This window comes from Acanthopagrus latus, chromosome 12 (genome assembly GCF_904848185.1).
Source record: "Acanthopagrus latus isolate v.2019 chromosome 12, fAcaLat1.1, whole genome shotgun sequence".
Lineage (NCBI taxonomy): Eukaryota > Metazoa > Chordata > Actinopteri > Spariformes > Sparidae > Acanthopagrus > Acanthopagrus latus.
Window position 1 is genome coordinate 18,315,464 of NC_051050.1, and position 11,677 is coordinate 18,327,140.

Genomic DNA, 11,677 nt, shown 5'->3' on the forward strand with positions numbered 1-11,677 from the left:
TGCCATTAAAGTTACAGAAAATGAAAGATGTAATTAGATTACAGATACACTCAGAAATGGGATTACTGACAGGGTTACAATTTGAAAATTAAAAAAATGATACCCGTGCATACACATGACAACACTTCACAAGTTTTTCACATCATTCGGCTCTAGAGGCGTTCATGGCCCTCATACTCAAGTACAATTCCAGTTACTAACAGACTGTAATTTCAGCTAAAACATCTCAATTAATGAGACAACAAAATATCCAGAAAATGATTCTTTCAGCTTTCAGCTTTCAGTTTCTCAGTCAAGGTTTCTAAACAGCGTTCTGAGCAGAGGAATTATAATGTTTCCTCCCCGTCCCCTTCCAGGCAGGTAAAGTGTGGAAGTTGCCCTTTATGTGTTTCTGATATCAGTCGTTTTCTGTTGCGCCTGTGACTCTCCACAAACACGTCCATACTGTTCCTGCAAAGTGTGGTGTGTATCTAAAAAAAGGAGAGCCTTCAACTCCTCGCCAAGAGGGACAGCGAGCTTAAAAGTTTACTTGCCAAACAACACAACAGGAAGTGTGAAGGTCAAGAGGATTGTGCATCATCACTGTCTTTGCATAGACAGCAGAGTGCCGCTGCACTTTTAACTCCAGAGAATTGATCCTCCTCTTCTACTGATGCCAAGACTTTCAAGCCGCTGCCCCTCTACAGAAGTCAACGGGATTATTCACACGCTCACAGAGGAGCACGGGGCCCCTTTTATACCTGCACTAAGAAAAGGTCTTTCACTCCGTGTTTGGAGATTTCTGGCGGCTCGTCGTCCTTTTCTACTAACAAGGCAAATTCATTATTTTTTCATTCAATATTCCTGCGTTTCCACGTTCCAGAAAAAAATGTCAGGTCCTGTACCTCCCGTGACCTACATCCGGAGTTTTCTCAGCCCCTTCCACCAAACTTCAAATAACTTTCTAAGATTTCCGGTTCCCTGAATCCCTAATTCCTTGCTCGCTGGCTCGTCACATTGAGACATTTGCAGACATTTCAATAAAACTGACGCAGCTTACTGTTGTAAGCCAGTTGTCTGACATCCACATTTCCACAGAAGTTAAATATTTGCACAGAGAAATCCCAGAGATCCTCACAGTCATCTCTCATGGTGCTTAATTTGCAAAATGCAGCTGCAACGCTGTTTAGATTGTATCACATTCAAAAGGCTCCGCGTGCCCCCAGGATGTAATAATTAGACTGGTTATTATTTTCCACGATATCTCAGTCTTCGTATGAAAGGGTCATGTTTTGTATTATTTGACCGAATATTAATCTCACACAGCTGCTGGCTTGTTTCATTAAACCTCACTCTACACATTTGTTGGATTACTTGAAAAATCCTCTCATCTTCATGTATTCGCTGATGATTTTATTTATCTTTTTTATTTATTTTGATTTCGAATAACCTGCCAATGCCTGTGACGTTTCGAGTCGACTTTGTGTCCTACCTCCTGACCCGTTTTCTCAACTTGTATTAATTACATTTTATGGCCGATGTTATCGTTCTTTTATTTAATGGGAATCCAATAGTCTCTCTGAATTTTACTGCATTCGGCTTAACAAGCTCTTGATGGAGTGCAGAGCGTGTCTTAAAATATCCTTCTTTTTTTTCTCCCACCTCCACCTCCTCTTCCTCCTCTTCCTCCACTCCCGTTTCATCTTTGTTTTGTTCCTTTTATTATTTTCTGCTCTCGGTGTTATTACTAATTCTAATTGTAGTGTTTAAGAAAGCGGCGACCAAAGATGAGCGTCTTGAATTGTTGTTCGGTGAGGTAATGGAAATTATGTTGACAACAATAACGACAGAAAAAAAAAGCAGATTGACTCCAGTGATTATTTTTGGAATATCTTTTTAGAAATTTGAATAATATATGACAAAGAGGAAATGACAAAAAGTAGTTTGAGGAAAAGTAGGTGAAGTAAAGACTCGTATCTAAGCCCCAGTGACATCAAATATTTAGCTGAGCGAGGCACTGAAACTTTTAACATTTGACCCGCATGTGACAAAGAAATGAAGAACAATAACTTGTTTACATACCAGCTTCAACTTTTTCTCTTTAAAACAAAAAAACTTTGTTAAGTGTTTTCTACATAAAACATCCTGTTTTACTTTATAGTCGGTTCTGGAGTAGAAAGGTTCTCGTCTGACAGCGAATAAAAAGACACATTTCTTTCTGCAGCAGCTCACTCGTACTTAGAGCGGAGAGGAGTATTAAATCTTAAAGAGCAGCTCTCATGTGACCACGTGACTCACATGACAGCTGTGAAGTACGCTCAGAGCAGAAGCAGCCAATCAAAGACCTTTCATCTGCCCCTTACAATTAACTCTATCAATGTCTATGCATGTGACTTTCAATTTAAGTTCATTTTATTTGTAATAAGTCATTCATATATGCTAGTAATCAACAACAATCTTATATTATAAATAGGAATTCATGATTAAACAGTGGGAAACTGGCTAAAATGGAAACAGACTGAACAAATTGGGAGTGGTAAAGAAATCGGAATACCATCTTAACCAGTCAACACTTCAAAACACAGTTTCCCTAAAACATTGACTTCATGTATTGTTTTGCAAAAGTTCTACATAAAGTCTACTTCTCATGTTGAGTCGATGTGAGTAAATTAAATAACTTGTCTGCTTAAGCAGGTGTTCGAGTATTATACATAAAACTTTGCATAGAACCTGTGTAATAGAATATGTAGACCTCCTATAATCGCGTAATGCTTTAGGCTTCCACCCTGGACTGCTAGCTGCATAGCTAACTGAGCTAACGAGCTGAAGGCAGCAACAGTTAGGAGCCGATAACGGTGATATGCTGCCCCCTATGGGAGTACAAAATTTGACAGGAGGCCAATCCCTACATATTAATCCAACACATGCCTTCATACCCATTATCAAGTTATAGCTACTGAATGATTAAGATGCTAAAGTTACACCAAAAACATGGAAGTTAACGTCATGCTTCAAGCTCACACAGATTTCGTGTTGACTTGAAAGTGAGTCAGAAGTCCCAAAAATCTGTCTTTCAAGTATCAAACAGTCAGCCCACGTAGACTTTTAAGGTGGTTGTAAATAGTTTGTAGCTTCATCCTTGATTGCAAAATGGCAGCTGTAGTCAGCAGGAGGCTCTAACACAGGCAAACCAACGCACAAATGCTAGTTACGTATTTAGCCATATTTTGTGTTTGTTACACACTGAGCAAACAGATGGGAAGTGGAGAGGTGGATTTAGTAGATTCTACGGACATTGCAGTACTTTTTCCATTGGAGTCTTGACATGAACATGAGATGACCGAACTCTCTACAGCCACAAGCCTGTACAAAAGCTGATTGTTCAATAATCGAAAGATTTCGGGGTGAAGTATCAGCAGTTTCTCCTTTTATGATGCAAGCTCCAACGTGAAAGCAATACTGCATAATATCGACGCGCTGTGCAGGCAAAGATCATGTGTCACCGCTTCTTTTCAGACTTTTTTTTTTTTTTCACATCTACTGCCAAGAAGCAGCATCTGCCGACAGTTCTGCCTTTTGAGTAGAGTCATTGGACTGTACCGGGGGGAAAGTGAGCAGTCAGTCAAATCCACTCCAGTGGTCTAATAACAAAAGCAAAAAGTTACAATCCTGCGAGGCTGAGATTATAAATCATCTGATTTATGGTGACAACGCAGAGTGGGAAAACTCCAAACATAAGCAAACGCTGAGCCGGTGCTGAGGGAAGCTGCACGGCACAGGAGATACAGGATCGTAGTGCATGTGAAGACGCAGCAGTGAGACTACAGGATCTGTGTACCAAAGAAAAAAAAAACTGCTGATTATCTATCTATCTATCTATCTCTCTACTCTCTCTCCTCTCTGGAACAGTAGCATGGTAGCACTGTTCTCTATCTGATAACCCAATTATCTCCCTCGCACTGACTCAGATAGAGATCACTGTCAGCGCAAACACACTTAGGATGATAATCTACAATGCCTATAAACAACTGCAACCGGAAAAGGTAATGAGAATTAGATGAAGGGGGTAACAGGGAAAGTCAGCGGCTCTTTTAAGTGGAAAGCCAGTGTTTACAGTAGAGGCCAATTACAGGCCAATTTCACCACGCTTCAAGTTCCTCTGCCTCTTAGTCTGCGGGGTCTGCGCTTGTTTTGACCCGCGTTCCACTGAGTTAAATTCACAAGTCTTGTACTCACAGTTGATCTTTGTCAGTCACATGTAGTCAATGCCGGTGACCTCACAGTAAAGAGATTTCCAGTAAATTACCCAGTCACAGTGCTGTACCTGCATTGTTGCCTTCAACCTTGGTACCTTGGTACTTGGATATTATTCCGGTGCAAACAGGATAAATGCATTGGGAAAAGTTCAGACACTAGGGCTGCACAGCATATTTATTACTATATTTTAGTTTTCTGTGATTATTTTGCAATATGAAAAAATACAGGATTTTTTTACCAGCTAACTTAAATGGCTCAATAGAGACATAAAGCCACCGTGGTTACAGCCACTGTTTGGCAGCGAGACGAATGAGTAGCAACGTTGTTATTATTAAAAAACAAAAAACACATCTTAAATTTGAGAGCAGACTTAATTTGCCTTTCTTGTTATTGCACGTCGATGCTGAGGCGATACATTCTGCTGCCCTATCAAAAAACTGCATCCACTGAAATCCATTTCTTCAAACCACTGAGTGCAGAATTGGTTTGCGACGACGGACCTCAACAACACAGTCCTAACAGCAGAGCCAAAGTCGCTGTTGTCAAGGAAGCATACTTTTAACATAGCAACCGTCACTTGCATTCAATATGGACCCCTTGAAAGCAAGATTTTACATACATTTTTCAAATGGCTTGTTTGTTTAAATCATATCACTACATATTCAAACAGGAGTAGGAGGAACTAAATGATCTAATTCCGCCTATTTTTCATACAACATGATGCATCATCAGTACACAATCCTTGCATAAAGTGAACCAGAAACAAGAAAAGGAAATATTCCAAGTTGACCACAGATCACCTTTTTGAAAATGCACTTAAGTTCAGCGGAGTTACACGTCATCTGTCGAAGTCTGATTTCGACTTGAGCTGGGGTTTATTTAAATATTAATTACAGCGTCACAGCAGGCGATCTATCATCTCAGCACACCATCAGCAACTCGTGTCAATCTAAACCTTCACTGACTTCTCTGCGTCTTACATGCACCACGTCGTTCAAACCTTTTTTTAGGTCATGTATTATCATCTATCCTGAGCTGCAACAATAAAACGGCACTCTAACACTTTAAAGCACCAACATAGCCGTAGCATAGTCCAATGTTCCCTTAAACACATGTATTAAGGCTTATAATAATTCTATTATGTGTGTCTGACATGGATTTTGCACCAGCATCGTTATTCTTTTTCCAGCTATCAATCACATATAACATTTGGCAGGACATGTTACCCGTCACCCTGACAACCAAGAAAATGGAGGAGAAGCTTCTTCTGGCTGTGTCTGTCAATCATGAGTTAAATCTGACAGAAACTATCAAATCAGTGACGGAAAAAAGTCGATTTGTCTGGACACTGAATGTAGGCCTGTTGTTAGCCGTGTGGTCAGCCTTCTGTTAACACATCATCAGCTAATGTCAATCAAAACCAACGTACAGCTGTTTTTGCCCTCCCACCACACAAGAGCTTCTACCCAGCGCTCTTCTGCCAAAACTTCTTCATATATTCCCTCTCATTGATACTCTAGAATATATGAATATACAAGTTTAACTGCTGGACACAACATGTCTCCATCTTCACTGTAGAATCCATACTCAGCATGTGTTCACTGGGGGGTTAAAGTTTGCACACCACCACACTTGTGCTGCCCTGAATATTGGACCAAGATCGGCTTTCAAACTATCAGCGATGTCTCTTGAGATCAGATTTTCACTGAGCACAGAGAAGATTGGCTTTAGCATTTGCATGTAAAAACAGCCCTCTTGTGTTAAATTTCAGCACGAACGTCACACATACTCAACTGTAGGAACGAGAGGAGAAGCCCATTTCTGACTGGAGGGGGAATTTAAACGATAACAGAATGTAAACACTTGGTTTGATGTAGGATCTGTACTGAAGTGGCTTTTTCCAGCGACAACGTCCCTGCTGCCTCTGTATCCCTCCAGTAGTGCGTCCCGTGACCTTAGTCCAGACACACGTTCACACACACGGGACCGGATTAGTAGGCTGTTGTTCTGGAGATGACCCTCAACCTACAAATCCTATTGAAAATGATCTCACTGTCACACTGTCCCAGATACAACACACCCACACACACACACACAGAGCTCTGGATAGGTTTGCTCCTGAAGTGTGTTTGTGTGAAGGCAAATCCGCTAAACTAGACAAGAAGCGAGGATCAATACAGTATTTTTTACGTCTTGTTGGAGTGTCGGGTCAGAAAGCTGCTTGCCGCCGTTCATCAGTCTGCTCCAACCTCTCCAAGCCCATTAGGATTAGCTACAGTGGAGGTGATATGTACAGTAATATACTATGGAAGATTTTTATCCCCCGCGAGATACTTACGCACAAGGTTATGTTTAAGCCCTTTGTGTGTCCTGTCCTCCTTATCCTACTCGGCCTCCTGCCACTACGCTGCCCTGGCGCAGTATATATCTATGCCAGGATACACGCACACACACACACCAGAAACACCTGCAAAACACACTCTCTCACAGACATGCACACAGGCTCACACAGTAGATCCCGGCCAACTGCTGCGGCAGGTGGCCCGGACTGCTAAGCCCCTCCAGCAATTATCCTCGCTGGGATCCTGTCGCCACAACAACAGCCGCCATGATGCCCCTGCGTACGACTGACTTCCTTGTTTTCACTTGCGGGATAACAATGCCATTCTCATTAATAACTCCTCCAGTGCTAAATTTTTTTTGCTTCCGAGGCCGATGTGAAACTGCAGCTAAAAAAAAAAACACAACGAAAAAAAACGACCTCCTGAAAAATGATCCTGCACAAACGTCGGTTTAGAAGTGAGTTATTTCACTGATGGCTGGTAGCTTACAGGACATAGCGAGCTGCTGCCGTGCATTTACACAGAAATAAAGCGCCAAGAAAACTCCTTTCCTCCCCTCATCCCTCGCTTTTATGACCATTTCTGTCCCCCTCAAAAAAATATTTCCTCGCCCTCTCTCTCCCTCTGCTTTATTTCTTCCTCCACTTATAGAAGTTCCTATGTTATATTGCCGGCAAGGGGAATAAAGGTAGGGACACACTCAGAGAACACAATTTATTTTGTTTTGGAGAAACATCAAATGAAATGACCCTCCCATTAAAAGGTCCCACAGAGGGAAAGAGAAAGGGATATTGCTTTTTCACTTATGACGTTAATCTTTTATTTTGGCGGCGGTTTCTCCATCATACTGGAGATTCCTGTTGCCCTGAGTGAAGATGGTGTGTGTGTGTGTGTGTGTGTGTGTGTGTGTGGCGTGAAATATGTGTTCTACGCATGTATAGAATTTGCAAATCACATAATTTCACTTTAATTACCTGAAACAGTGATTATTCGCTCACTGTGGAACGTCTCGCTGAGAACCAAACAGCAGTCAGCAGGTGTAAATGTGTCTTAGGTGTGTGTGTTTCGCGTGGGTGGGTGTTGTTTATGTCGGTGTGCAAGCGTGCAAGCAGAAGTAAATGTTTACTGTAGGAATGTGTGATTGCGCCGGAGGAGGAGAGAAGAAGGACGCCAGCAGGGCACGTCCCGGTAAGATCACCGCGGTCGGACCTGGACGAGTTATATTGGGAACTTCAGCTAATACTTCCAGCAGATACATTAACAGAGCAGGAGTTCAGCAAGAGTTGCTTTTTTTTCTGGAAGTGCTCTGATGAGGTGAATTCAGGTAAAGGCCATTATCTTTTATTGATGCTTGTTATTAAATCCAAACCAATTACAGAGGAGGAGGACGCAGATAAAGAGAGGCAGACGGGCTGGAGAAGGATTTAAAGCTTTGAGACAACTGGGATGTGGACTGTGCAACAGAAATCTTTATATTATCTTGTACTTTCTGTGTTTCTTAAAAAAGGGCTGGGGAAAAAATTGATACAGGAATATTAAGTATTACTTCCCCTTGTGATATGTTATCGATAAACTAATTATTGATATTTTTATTGAAACTTGTCCAGAGGATTGTTTCAGTCACACAGACTTCATGATGTCAAGTATTGCAGCATCTCTGTTTGGTAATACCATCATTATCGTGGGCAGGTTTATCTGGTATCACCATGTCGGTGTTTCAACTCATGAAACAGTGAAAAAGAAAAACACGACATACATTTGGAGTGAGCTGTTTGGAAGCTCAAGTGTTCTGTCTAGAATATATTATTATGCTATTATTTTACACAAGAATTCACTTATTTTAATTTTTTTTTTCCAGTTTTCTGTTACTGTTTTGTTAGGTTTAGACAACAAAAATACTTAGTTAGGTTTAGGAAATATAGTTTTGGGTTTAAAAGAGCTATATGTTGGAATTTTTGTTTTGTGTTGCAGACATATCATCTTAAGCTAGCACGCAAACCAGCTTTGGTACTCCAAGTTCAGAGGTCCGGACCACTAGCTGCAAAGCTAACTGAGCTACAGCGCTAATGGTAGCTATGGTTAGCAGCAGTAAGCCGTTACTGTGGTTTTTCGCTGTCACCTATTTGTTTTGAGCATGAATTCGACAGGTGGGCAATTGTTACATATTGAACCTTTAAACTAAACGCTTTCACAGTGTTGAACAGTACTATATCTCCCGAGCATGTATCGCCGCGTATCGTGATAGCAACGTATCAAATCCCAAAACTTATCTCCAACTCCACAACCCCAGATTTTCATAATGTTAACACTTGTAGTCTTCAGAGCACACACGGCTTCCTCTTCAGTCACGAAAGGCTTTAAATAACTTTTTTTTCCTTTTTTTTTTTTTTTAACACAAGCAGTAGTACACCCCAAACCTGTAAACACACTTTGACATGCAAAACCAGCGGTCTTCCCCTTTAATTGAAGATGCATTAGAGGTGTTAATGGGAAGATTCTGGTGTTGTCAGCCCGGGTGTTATCCTATTTCGGTCCCACCTTCTGTTGTACACACAGGAAGTGCAGACTCCAGCAGGAACAATAACAACTGGGGCAATAATTGTGTTTCTCCCTGCGATTTTACAGAAAGTGTTAAATCAACATTTGTCTTTGAGTCCTACTGAAAGTAAACACAGACAGTGTCCCTTGCAGAGAAGTATTTCAGAGGATTTCAGTTCATTTCAAGTTATTTGAGAAGCTGTAAGAGACTTGTGCTTCTTGCCCCAATTAAGATTGTTCGTCTTTTAGTCCGTCTCGGAAATTTGGGAGAATTCTACAGCGGGAACAATTTTAATAGTGACAAAGAGTTTGAGTCTACTTCGTCTTTCCACACAACAGAAATCATCTCAAATACTCCACTTCCAGGGGACTTTTTTCCGTTTGTATCTCTGAGATGGATTCTGCTGCATTGAAGTTTTGCTGGAAAGCAAAAAGACTTGCGCTCCTCATTCTTGTCTGTATTCCCCAAACGTCTACAACGGAGGAGGTAAGTATTTTTATTTTTTTTTTAAAGCGAGCAGTATTCACGAGGGACACAAATACGATAACAACCAAGTTGACAAATTTCCCTTTTCCCCTGAATTATTACTCAAACGCTGTAGCCGGTCTATCTCTCACATGTACAAACACACACACAAACACTGGCTCTGAAGTTTCTCTACATATGGTCTCTGGTCTCCGAACAGCAAGGCGGTTTGCTAAGTTCACCTCAGGCTGTCTAAGCCCCTGCGGCCAATCCCTCTTAGTATCACCTCAGTGAGGGATAAATCTCACTTATAACCATCCCCCCGTTCTGCCAACACATCTAAACACACTCTGATCACTTTCAACTGTGTCCTAATGGGGAAGCAAGCCATGCCATTACATCACTGCACCCTCCCCCACCTCCCTTGTTCATACAGCCACTCTTTTCTGTCGCTCTCTCTTTTGCTGTCTGTTTCTTTCTCTCTGTTCCCTTCGTTAATTATGCCCCGCACTGACAAACCTGCTCACGCTGCGCCCAAATTCACCTCCGAGGGTGTTTTATTAGGACACTGGCCACCTGGGCTGGCTTTCACCCCAGGGAGGTGCATCAGGGATGGCCCACTACTGGGTGTGAGTGGCCCTTTTGCATGGCCTTGATGGCCCACTGCTGGGCAGGGCAGGCCAGCGGGCCTGGCAGGGCTACACTGGGCAGGGAGTATGAAGTATGGCCATAGGCCCAGTCTGGGAAGCACTGATCCACGCTACCAGCTGCCATCTTCCTCCCCTTCCTGCCTGCTCCCCTTCCGCTGCTGCGCGGCTTCTCTCTCTTCTCATGTCTATTTTTAGAGCTGGCTGATTTCTACCTTCTAAAACGGGCAAACGTGTTGTGGAACAGGAAGGTGTGTCTTTCTTTTTTTGTTGTCTTTCTAAGACATACTACCGTGCGCGGTCGGCCAACTCGTGCACGCGTTTCACACACCCCTGCTGGTCGGCATCAACGTCGCAGCACACTGTACATTCCTGCACACATCCCATTTGCATTCGGCTGCTCTCTGTTCTCGGCCCCGAGAGAGACGCCTGATCGAAGGTTTCGGTTCAAAACCGAAAGAAAAACAACTAAATAACAAACAACAGCACGGCGAGAGCTTTTTGAATGCAGCGTTTTCACACCGACACTGTGTGTACTACCGTGGAACTGTGGTCTGATTTCATCTTTCTGCTTAGCTAAGCTTGGATCTTCCTCACCTCTCCCTCATCATTAGCTATCCCCCTCCGCAACACGCCGCCTCACCCTCCCCTCAAAACCTCCTTACTCCATCATCCTCAACCGCGAGCTGAGACGCTATCGTAGCCATCATACGGAGAAACTACAAAGAAACTACTGAAGCTCCCTAACACAGCACTAGTGACAGTAGCATCTTTGTCAAAGTGCTGGAAGCCCGTCATGCTGAAAGAAGCCAACATGCTGGCCTGTTTGGCTGTGGAGAAAGGATGCTGCATTCCCAGAAAACAAGAGAGATAAATAGAGTGGGGGAAAAAAATGCATCCCTGCGGAGATGGAGGACCAAAAACTACTGTAAACCAATGCAAGCGGGGGGAAGCTACAGTAAGGCTCAACATCAAAACCCCCCCTAAAAAAAGTGAATTCCACCATAGTTTTTAGGAACACACTGTAACACACATAGGGTGTGAGAGGGGGGTAAAAAAATGGTTTTGCATCTTCCGCAGTATGTCTCAAGTCTTAATAAGGATGAGCAGCTCTGCGCACTGGGTGATGCAGTATTTTTTTTTGTTTTTTTTTTTCCGGTGCCCTGACTTTCCCTTGACTTGTGGGATTGCTGAATGAGTGAATGTAAATGTACACCAATTAGATAAGAAACCGGCTTTTCTGTAAAGCTGCCAAATCCGGGGGCAAGAGGAAGGGGGGGGGTGCTGCTCGCCTGAAAATAAATGATCTGTATACCAATAACCCTCAACTAATACTCAGCTGACAGGTTGGAAACACAGACAGAGGAGGTTTAATGGCCTTGATTCCCAGCTGAGGTGTTTGTTGGGTAAATATTTGTCCACGCCAAGTGATTTTTACCCCAAAATAC

General features: G+C 42.5%; 1 protein-coding gene and 1 long non-coding RNA gene across 4 annotated transcripts in view; one reads left to right on the plus strand and one right to left on the minus strand.

Annotated features, from left to right (window-relative positions):
* LOC119030180 overlaps nucleotides 1-11,677 on the plus strand; it is a 112,110-nt gene that overhangs the window by 66,394 nt on the left and 34,039 nt on the right. The window lies entirely within an intron of this gene.
* Nucleotides 1-11,677, minus strand: part of LOC119030179 (netrin-G2) — a 72,528-nt gene that overhangs the window by 56,380 nt on the left and 4,471 nt on the right. The gene's annotated exons all lie outside the window — the stretch shown is intronic.